The sequence below is a fragment of the Lipotes vexillifer genome, unplaced genomic scaffold, assembly GCF_000442215.2.
Source record: "Lipotes vexillifer unplaced genomic scaffold, Lipotes_vexillifer_v1.1 scaffold565, whole genome shotgun sequence".
In the NCBI taxonomy this organism is placed as follows: Eukaryota; Metazoa; Chordata; class Mammalia; order Artiodactyla; family Lipotidae; genus Lipotes; species Lipotes vexillifer.
Window position 1 is genome coordinate 1,114,599 of NW_006771554.1, and position 10,297 is coordinate 1,124,895.

At 44.2% G+C, this 10,297-nt stretch overlaps 1 non-coding gene across 1 annotated transcript; it reads right to left on the reverse strand.

Annotated features, from left to right (window-relative positions):
* Positions 1-3,935: 3,935 nt before the first annotated feature.
* Positions 3,936-4,007, reverse strand: TRNAG-UCC (transfer RNA glycine (anticodon UCC)). Its single transcript has one exon. It is a non-coding gene; the product is annotated as a tRNA-Gly (tRNA).
* Positions 4,008-10,297: the final 6,290 nt, after the last annotated feature.

Below are 10,297 nucleotides of genomic sequence, written 5' to 3' on the forward strand. Positions count from 1 at the left end.
AGTGGACAAGTCCATTAATTTTCAAAGGCTTCCTGTTTATTCAATGTAGGAGACAGTTTCACCACTCCAAAATTAAATTACCTATGGCCTAATTATAATATCCATAAGCCTCCTAAATCACTGCAATTTCAGAGAATTCCAGGGTTCAGAAGAAGCCAAAGTAGTCCCATGACTCACCACGATCCCCCCAGCCCCAGGCTCCCAGGACACATGGCTGACTTTTGAACTTGACCGACTACAGTGGCCACTTCAAGGAAAGAAAGTGCTCACCAAGTGTTGCCCATGGTTACTCTTGAGGAGCTGGCCCCCTAACTGTGTGTGTCAATCTGGAGATTTTGTAATTGTTCAAAAGAGTGAAACATGAACCATAAATTAATGAATTGTTTTCACACAGCCTTCAAAGTATTGTTTTTACATAGATCTTTTAAGGCCAACAGAACCAGCTTTTGAATATAATGTGTTAAATGAAACACAAACCCCTTTTCTTCTGAATTTTATTTTATTTTATTTTATTTATTTATTTTTTGCGGTATGCGGGTCTCTCACTGTTGTGGCCTCTCCCACTGCGGAGCACAGGCTCTGGACGCGCAGGCTCAGCGGCCATGGTTCACGGGCCCAGCCGCTCCGCAGCATGTGGGATCTTCCCGGACCGGGGCACGAACCTGTGTCCCCTGCATCGGCAGGCAGACTCTCAACCACTGCGCCACCAGGGAAGCCCTCTGGATACTTTTGAAGTGGTTTTGTTAGTTTTTTAGGCTTTACTTCACCAAGTCCTGCATTGTTCCGTTACTGTCTGTGATAAAGAAGGCAACATCAATTTCTCTGCCCCCACCACCCCGAATTGTTCCAGTTACTTGGTTAAAGAGACATTTACCCAAATGAGAGAAAGATGGGCCACATCATTAACCCTTTCAGTCCATCTGCATTTATTAAGCACTTAGTATGTACTCAGTACTATGAAAAACATCAAAGAAATGGACCCTACAGGCTGTCCACTAAGGAATCAAGACTCCTTCTGTCTCTAGCTGTGTGATCTTCAGCTAGTAACTTAACATCTCTGAGCTTCCATTTCCTGCATGTAAAATAAGGATGAAATATTACTCCTGCAAGAGTCTTACTTACTCGCTTATTCGACAAATACAGTTGGAGTTTCTGCTCTGTGCCCCCGTACTCTTCTAGGAAGTAGGGACACACAATAGCGCTTGGAGTTGTAGGAGGATTTTAGTGCAGGTGGAAGCCAGGCTGCAAACAGGAAGCCTTTGTATGTGAGCATTTACCGTAAATTACCTGCAGAGACCTCAGAAGAAAAGAACATGACTCTTGAAGGCCACTGTATTAGTTATCTATTGCTGTGGAACAAATTGCCTGAAAATTTACGAGCGCAAAACAATAAACATTTCTCGCAGGATTTCTGTGGGTCAGGAATCCAGGAGGGCTTGGCTGGGTGGTCACAGTCTCCCATCTGGGGCTGCAGTCACCTGAAGGCTCAGTTAGGGCTGGGGGATGGTGTTTTAGTTTTTCACGTGGTTGTTGGCAGGAAGTTCGGTCCCTTGCCTCACCAGCCTCTTCATAAGCTTGCTCCTGACAGGACAGCTGGCTTCCCGCCCTAAGCAAGTGATTTAAGAAAAAGAGAGAGAAAGCAACCAAGACAGAAGCATCCGTTGTGTCTTTTATAATCTAATCTCAGAAGTGATGTTGTATCATCACTTCTGCGGAATTCTCTTGGTCTTGCAGACCACCCCGCTGCAATGTGTGTCTTGGGGGTGTGTGGGGAGAGCTATACAAAGGGGTGAGAGCCAGCGGGCAAAGGATCTTTGGGGGCCATTTTGGAGTCTGGCTACTAAACTCACAATTTTTTTTTTTTGATTTTCTCACTTCAAATCAATATGCACCTTTATACTTAATTTTGTACTCATTATTTTGTTCATTTGCTTTTTTTTTTCTTTTTTCTAATCTTTTGGCCACGCAGTGCTGCATGTGGGATCTTAGTTCCGTGACCAGGGATCGAACCCGCAGCCCCTGTATTGGAAGCATGGAGTCTTAACCACTGGACTGCCAGGGCAGTCCCATCGTTTGCTTGTTTTTAAAGAAGGCTCCCCCAGATAGCATAAACTTCAGGTCCCACTAAACCTGGGTCCATCTCTGGTCCTAAAACAAATCTGTCTTTTGTGATACTGGGAATGTTAGAGATTTTGCATGCAGGGTTGGAAGCAGGACCCAGTTGCTAGCTGAGGACCTGCCCTGCCTGGGGGGGACCGTGTAGATAGCAGCTTCTGCCTCCCTGCCTTCACTCAACATTCCTTTGGAAGCTTAAACTGCTAGAATCAAACCAGAAGTTTCCATGAGTGGCAAAGAGATAAAGTCCTGTTTGCACACTGTGATGGTGTATTTAAACATTTTGACAATGATCAGGTGAAACCTTCCTGGTATTGACTCTGCTCTCCTGTAATTGACTGTGCCTGGCAGGAGGGCCCATTGGCCCAGTGATTGGAACACTCACTTTCAAGTTAATTGACTTATTTGGTCTCTTGCTTCTTAAACCATGCAAGTGATGAAATGCAATTTTTTTCTTCTTTGTTTTCTTTCCTAATGCACCAGGAAGAACAAAGCTGGCTTTTAAACCCTAATGCATCTATTAACTTTTGAGTCTCCAGGTATGAATTAGCAAAAACAAAACAAAACAAATAAAACAAAAAAACCCCAGCTCAAAAAAACCAACCAAACAAACAAAAAAACCCCAGCTCTTTAGTTCCTTGATTGAATCTCTATGATCTGAGATAAATTAGGTTTCCCTGACCTCCCACAAGGTAGATAGTGAATGGTGTGTTGTGATTTGTTTTATAAAAGAAATGGCCACCATTTATTGAATGCACACTTCTTGTGTCACGGTGTATGTATATATTGATATTATCTCATTTGCCACTCATTTAACGAGGTAAGTTTGATGATCCCCATTTTGTAGATGAGGCTCAGGGAGGCTATGTAACTTGCCTAAGGTCACACAGCACATAAATGATGAAATTGGGTGTGAATGGAGGTTTGTCAGGCTTAGGAACTCATGTTCTTTCTACTGTGTGGCCCTCCTCCATCCCCTGATTAGGCCAGATTCTTCTACCATATGAATTGATAGCATCCAGTAGCTTTGCTGAATAGTACTTATTCAGTTTCATTATTATATTACACTGTAACAGTTACCTATTGCTGTGTAACAAACTACCCCAAAACATAGTTGCTTAAAGCAATCATTTTTTTCTTATGAGTCTTTGGGCTGGTGTGTGGACCTTCTGTCTCTTACACCTGGGTTTGCTCACGCAGCTGCATTCAGCTGGCGGGTCAGCTGGAACAGCCAGATGCCTGGGTCTCTCTCACCCTGTGGTCTTTCTTTCAGGGCTTTTGCTGGCATGGGAGACTCAGGACAGAGTTCTAAGAGAGTGCAAATAGAAGCTGCAAGGACTTGCAAGGTCTAGGCTCTAGAACTTTTACGGTATCCATTCTACTCATTATATTGATTGAAACAAGTTTCAGTGAGCTTCACTGTAGGTTTTTGTTTTTTTTTTTGGCTGCACTCGGTCTTCGTTGCTGCATGTGGACTTTCTCTAGTTGCGGCCAGCGGGGGCTACTCTTCATTGCAGTGCACGGACTTCTCATTTTCATGGCTTCTCTTGTTACAGAGCACAGGCTCTAGGCGTGTGGGCTTCAGTAGTTGTGGCTCGCAGGCTGAGTAGTTGTGGCACACGGGCTTAGTTGCTCCATGGCATGTGGGATCTTCCTGGACCAGGGCTAGAACCTGTGTCCCCTGCATTGGCAGGTGGATTCTTAACCACTGTGCCACCAGGGAAGTCCCATTCACTGTAGGTTTAAACCATGTCAGGTTTTTTGTTGTTGTTGTTTTGTTTTATTTTTATGGTCATGTTGTGCGGCTTGCAGGATCTTAGTTCCCTGACCAGGGATCGAACCTGGGCCCCCATAGTGGAAGTGCAGAGTCCTAACCACTGGACCGCCAGGGAAGTTCCTAAAATCATGTTAGTCTTTTCACAGGTGTTTCCCCAGTTCCTAGAACAGAGCTGTTACATAGAATATTTGTTGACATAAATAAGATGATCACAGTGTATTTTTCTCTTAGTGCTGTGGTACATAGTATTCAATAGAAGTTCCCTAAATGGTGGTTATTATTTTATAGCTCTCCCATGGGAGATAAATCATGTAGATGATTATTATTGCTATGGGGACATCTCTGATTTCCTCTGAGTGGCACAGAATGATCTTCATGGTTCTCCCCACCCTACCCCCAATTCCCTGTTATCTGATATTCAGTAAATTGCTAGAGATGCATTACCAAATTAATAGAGAGGCAGTGGAAAATAAGGATGAAGAGTATGGTTGTGGAGTTTAAATCCTGGCCCTACCTCTTACTAGCTATGAGACCTTGAGCAAGTCATCAAAACTCTCTGTGCTTTTGTTTTTTCATCTGTAAAATAGGCATAATACTAGAATATACGTCTAGAGATTGATGAAAGAATCAAATGGGTTAATACTTGTATAAAGTATTTACAAGAGGGGTTGGCATGCCATCACTGTTATATAAGAGTTAACTATTATTATTATTTAAATTTATTTATTTTTTATATTTTTATTTTTGGCTGCATTGGGTCTTCGTTGCTGTGCGTGGGCTTTTTCTCTAGTTGCAGTGAGTGGGCTTCTCATTGCAGTGGCTTCTCTTGTTGTGGAGCACTGGCTCTAGGCACGTGCGCTTCAGTAGTTGTGGCATACAGGCTCAGTAGTTGTGGCTCGCAGGCTGTAGAGCACAGGCTCAGTAGTTGTGGTGAACGGGCTTAGTTGCTCCACAGCATGTGGCATCTTCCCGGACCAGGGCTTGAACCCGTGTCTCCTGCATTGGCAGGCGGATTCTTAACCACTGCGCCACCAGGGAAGTCCCAAGAGTTAACTATTATTATAAGTAATCTACAGGGCCTGACTTCAAGTTTCTAGTGAGTCAATTTCTTAAGATACCACATGGTCTTTTGAGAGCTGTTGTTCTCTGCCTTATCCAACAGTCTTCAGAGAATCAGGAAGCCATCGAGATGAGCTCTGAACAAGAGTGAAAGCAATCTCGCCCAGTTCGTGGTTGGGTAGCTTTAACTCACCAATTTCTAATTTTATATATAGTGCTTAGATTTTTAACTATAGTTTTCTATCTGTATGAAGGAAGGTGCCTTTGATAGGGCAGTCAGCTTTATAGGTTTACACAGAAAAATTTTATTACAGCATGGTGCTTTCCTTTATTGTATTATTATCTTATTATGGAAAATTTCAAACATATTTAAAAGGAGGGAAAATAGTATAACCAAGCCCTGTATCCATCATCTGATGGTTTGAGAAACACCTAGTTGAATATATGGTGGTCTGTCTATGAAATGGCATACTGCAGTCTTTAAAAAGAGAAAAGTCTTCTGGTATGGAAAAGATGTCTAAGAAAATTAAGGAAAACAATTTGTGGGCTTCCCTGGTGGTGCAGTGGTTGAGAATCTGCCTGCTAATGCAGGGGACACGGGTTCGAGCCCTGGTCTGGGAGGATCCCACGTGCTGCGGAATAACTGGGCCCGTGAGCCACAACTACTGAGCCTGCGCGTCTGGAGCCTGTGCTCCGCAACGAGAGAGGCCGCGATAGTGAGAGGCCCACCCACCGCGATGAAGAGTGACCCCTGCTTGCCACAACTAGAGAAAGCTCTCACACAGAAACGAAGACCCAACACAGCAAAGATAAATAAATTAATTAATAAACTCCTACCCCCAACATCTTCTTTAAAAAAAAAAGAAATTTTGCAAGGGGCTTCCCTGGTGGCGCAGTGGTTCAGAGTCAACCTGCCAATGCAGGGGACGCGGGTTTGTGCCCCAGTCCGGGAGGATCCCACATGCCGCGGAGCGGCTGGGCCCGTGAGCCATGGCTGCTCAGTCTGCGCATCCAGAGCCTGTGCTCTGCAACGGGAGACGCCACAACAGTGAGAGGCCCACGTACCGCAAAAAAAAAAAAAAAAACTAATTAATAAACTCCTACCCCCAACATCTCTTCTTTAAAAAAAAGAAATTTTGCAAGGGGCTTCCCTGGTGGCGCAGTGGTTCAGAGTCAACCTGCCAATGCAGGGGACGCGGGTTTGTGCCCCAGTCCGGGAGGATCCCACATGCCGCGGAGCGGCTGGGCCCGTGAGCCATGGCTGCTCAGTCTGCGCATCCAGAGCCTGTGCTCTGCAACGGGAGACGCCACAACAGTGAGAGGCCCACGTACCGCAAAAAAAAAAAAAAAAATTGCAAAACTTCCCTGGTGGCACAGTGGTTAAGACTGCTCCCAATGCAGGGGGCCAGGTTCTATCCCTGGTCAGGGAACTAGACCCCACATGCATGCTGCAACTAAGAGTTCACATGCCACAACTAAGGAGCCCACCTGCCTCCACTAAGACCCAACACAACCAACAAAATAAATAAATAAATATTAACAAAACAACAGGCTACGCCCTGTGTTTCAGTTTGGTATAAAAACAATGTATTTTACCAGCACATATTTGTAACATTGTCATTTATTCCTGCAGAGCCTGGAAGAGTAGGCTGGGAGACCAAGCAAGCGCGCACACACACACACACACACACACACACATCGTGCTGTGGATGGGATCAGGGGAGTGGGTCCCTCTTCTCTCTGCCCCTCCGCGACTCCAGCTCAGGCCTGGATGGAGCTTGCAATCTTGGGGTTCTTGGGGATGTTGTAGTTTGAACTGGCAACACTCTTGATTGCAATTGGAACTGTCTTAGCAGGAGCTTTCTGGAGTCCTCAGAGGGGAATGTTTTTGTATGACCCACACCTCTTTCTCTTGCTAATGTTGGGTGCCTCCCTGGGCCCCACTTTCTTGCATTATCATTGTGGACCGAGGTGGGGAGAGGAGGTGTGAAATCACTTTTTGCCTCCTAAAGGTCTAGGAGATGCTGGAAGTTAACATCTTTGGAGTTAACTTTATACTTAAAAACTCCTTTGGTGTTTGCAACCCCTCTGTGGGATGGGTATGATTACTATGCCCAGTTTAGGGATGAGGTAGCCGCAGAGAGTTCAGAGATGTGCCCAAGGTCACATTGCTAAATGTGGGCTGCCTTTGAACCTCATTATCTATAACCCAGCTGCCTAAACACAAAGAATGTTCTAGAAAGACAGCAGAGACTGAGCTTACGGTGGTTACCTCTGGGGATGGAGCCTGGGCTGGGCAGAAGGGTGAGAGGAAGGGCGCAAGGAGGGTTTTAGTTTCCACCTAATTCTTTGGCCAAACAGTTGGTACAGCTGAGTTGTAGCTAAGGTCAAAGCACAAACTCAGTAGCCAGGTGGCCTGAGCTCAAGTGAGGCTTGACCACTGACTGGCTGGTGACTTGAGCAAGTGACTGCCCTCCTCTGCAATTTAATGTTCCTCCTGTTCACGTGGAGATGATGATGATCATAATGTCTGCTTCATGGAGTTACTTGAGAATTAAATGAGTTAAGGTATTCCTAAGACATTTAGAAGAGTGCCTGTCACATTGTAAATGCCAAACAAATTTCAACTATTATTATTCTGAACACTGACATTTTCCCATGAGTATGTATTTTATTTTTTAATTTTTAATTTAATTTAATTTTATTTTGTCTGTGCCACGTGGTATCTTAGCTCCCCAACCAGGAATTGAACCCACACCCCCTGCAGTGAAAGCGTGGAGTCTTCTTTTTTTTTTTTTTTTTTTTAGTTGCAGCATGCAGACTACCTAGTTGGGGCATGTGGACTCTTAGTTACATCATGCCTGCGGGATCTAGTTTCCTGACCAGGGATCGAACCCAGGCGCCCTGCATTGGGAGCGCAGAGTCTTACCCACTGGACCACCAGGGAAGTCCCTATATGTGTTACTTTTAAAATAATAAAAATAATAGATTAGTTCTTTTGAAAGGCTGACTAGAGGGAATTCCTTGGCGGTCCAGTGGTTAGGATTCTGTGCTTTCACTGCTGAGGGCCTGGGTTCGATCCCAGGGATTTAGTCCGGGAGCTAAAATCCTACAAGCTGCACGTGGCACAGCCAAAAAAAAAGAAAGGGGGACCAACTACAATGTCTAATACAGTTAGACATGTACCTTCCCTATGACTCAGTAATTCCACTCCTGGGTTAAGAGAAATTCAGGCACATGACCAAAAAAGACTTGTTCAAGAATGTTCATTACAGCTTTTTCTCATAATAGATCAAACTGGAAATGTCCACCAACAAGAGGACTGATATATAGATATATCAGTCAATTGTAAATAACAGAAAACCAAAAAGAACAAAAAAAGTTAGGGAGTAATTGATTGGTTTGCACTTCTCAAAAGTTCAGGTGCATCAGCTTCAGACATGGCTGGATCCAGGCAACAATGCCATCAATACGTGGTCTCACTTTTCATCTCTTGTCTCTGTTTTCCTGAGTGCTGGCTTTATTCTCAGGTGATGAGAATAAAGTGATGGCCCCAGAAGCTACAAGCTTATTCCCTACTTAGCAACTCTTAGGCAGTTGTTCTAACAAAAGTTTAAGAATTGGCTTGGATCACAACACTGTCCTTGAACCAGTCGCTGTACCCAAGCTCTCATTGGCCAAGCCTAAATCTTGCGCTTACCTCTTGAACCAGCGAGGTCATCACTATCTCCAAACAGATTAATAATGTGGGAAAAGAAGCCAGAATGCTACTACATTGGACTCTGAGTAACTGAATGATCCTAAGGGCACCTCCCGGTCCCAGCGTGCTTTGCACCAAGGCAGCAGGGTTCTGAAGCTCCTCAGGCTTTCTCTGGTTCCTTCACTGATTGCTACCTGAGGATGAGACTTGTTCTCTGTTTCTCTGTACTTAGTTCCTTAGGCCAGTGCTTCTTAAAGCCTACACCTGGGGGTTGGGGGTGGGAGTCCTTTTAAAATTCAGATTCTTTTTTTTTTAATGTTTATTTATTTATTTGGTGGCACCAGGTCTTAGTTGTGGCTCACCAGCTCCTTAGTTGTGGCATGCGAACTTTTAGTTGTGGTACGCATGTGGGATCTAGTTCCCTAGCCAGAGGATTGAACCCAGGCCCCCTGCATTGGGAGTACGGAGTCTTAACCACTGCGCCACCAGGGAAGTCCCTAAAATTCAGGTTCTGATTTAGCATATCTGAGTTGGAACCCGAGAATCTCTGTTTCCATGGACCACACTCTGAGTAGTAAAGGGTCAGCATGCTTCCTGGATATGATCTCAGCCTTCCAAAGGAAACCAATTGGGTTAGGAAGAAAAGCAGATCATATGAACTTTCCTTTTTAAAGAAACGTAAAAGGTGAACCAACTTAAGAAAAAAAAATTAAATAATTAATAATAAAGTGATTTGTGGCCATGGCAAAATTCCAAAAGGCGTTACATGACTGTCAAATTTGGGGAACTCGGGTAGAGCCAGTCTTTTTTCTGGACTTTATTTGGCTGAACCAAGCTAGACAAAGATTCGTTGCATGAAAGCTGGTGCTAGAGAAATCTTTCAAAGACAGACAGCTGCTGCTTCCTCCAGGTGGAGCTTCAAAGTCCAAACAGCTTTTATTTATGGCCTCTTTAAACCTGGGGGGCTCTTTTTTCAAAATAAGACCTTCATTTTTGGGAGAGAAGGCATTTTGTATACTAACTGCCAGTTGCAAGAACCAAGTGGCCAAGGCATTTGGCTTTTGAAGTCTTGCCAAACAGACGTATTAATAAAAGTTAGCAGCCCAGGCAAGACCCAGAGAGGCATCAAGAATCTAAGGCCTGGAAAGATCCTAGCTTGTTTATTTTCAGAAAGCTTGCCTTTGCTCACCAGGTGGATTTACATCCCACTCAGTGGTGGAAAGATTGTGTGTGTGTGTCCTTCTTTCCTCTTCTTTTGCTTCATCCATTATAAACACCTAATTTCAAGGAACTCTGGCTCATGTCATCTAGGATTTACTTTTGATTTACCCCTGGAGCATCAAATATTTATTTCAGAGGGGTTTGACAGGCAGGAAGAGTGCCCACCAGCCCCAGAGGGGAAGTTTAAGCATGTTTCTTTTGTCACCTCTGTTCGCACCAGTGTCTCCCTAAAATCACACCTCATTTGGATTAATTTGGTGAGAAGTGAAAACTGACAAAGAAAAAAAAATGCATCTTTATTCTGCAACATGGTTGCTAAATCTGGTTAAGAGAAACATACTGCTAAATCTGGATAATGGGGGATCTTTTTAAAATGCAGATTCTGATTCAGCAGATCTGTGTTGGGGCCTGAGAACCTATATTTC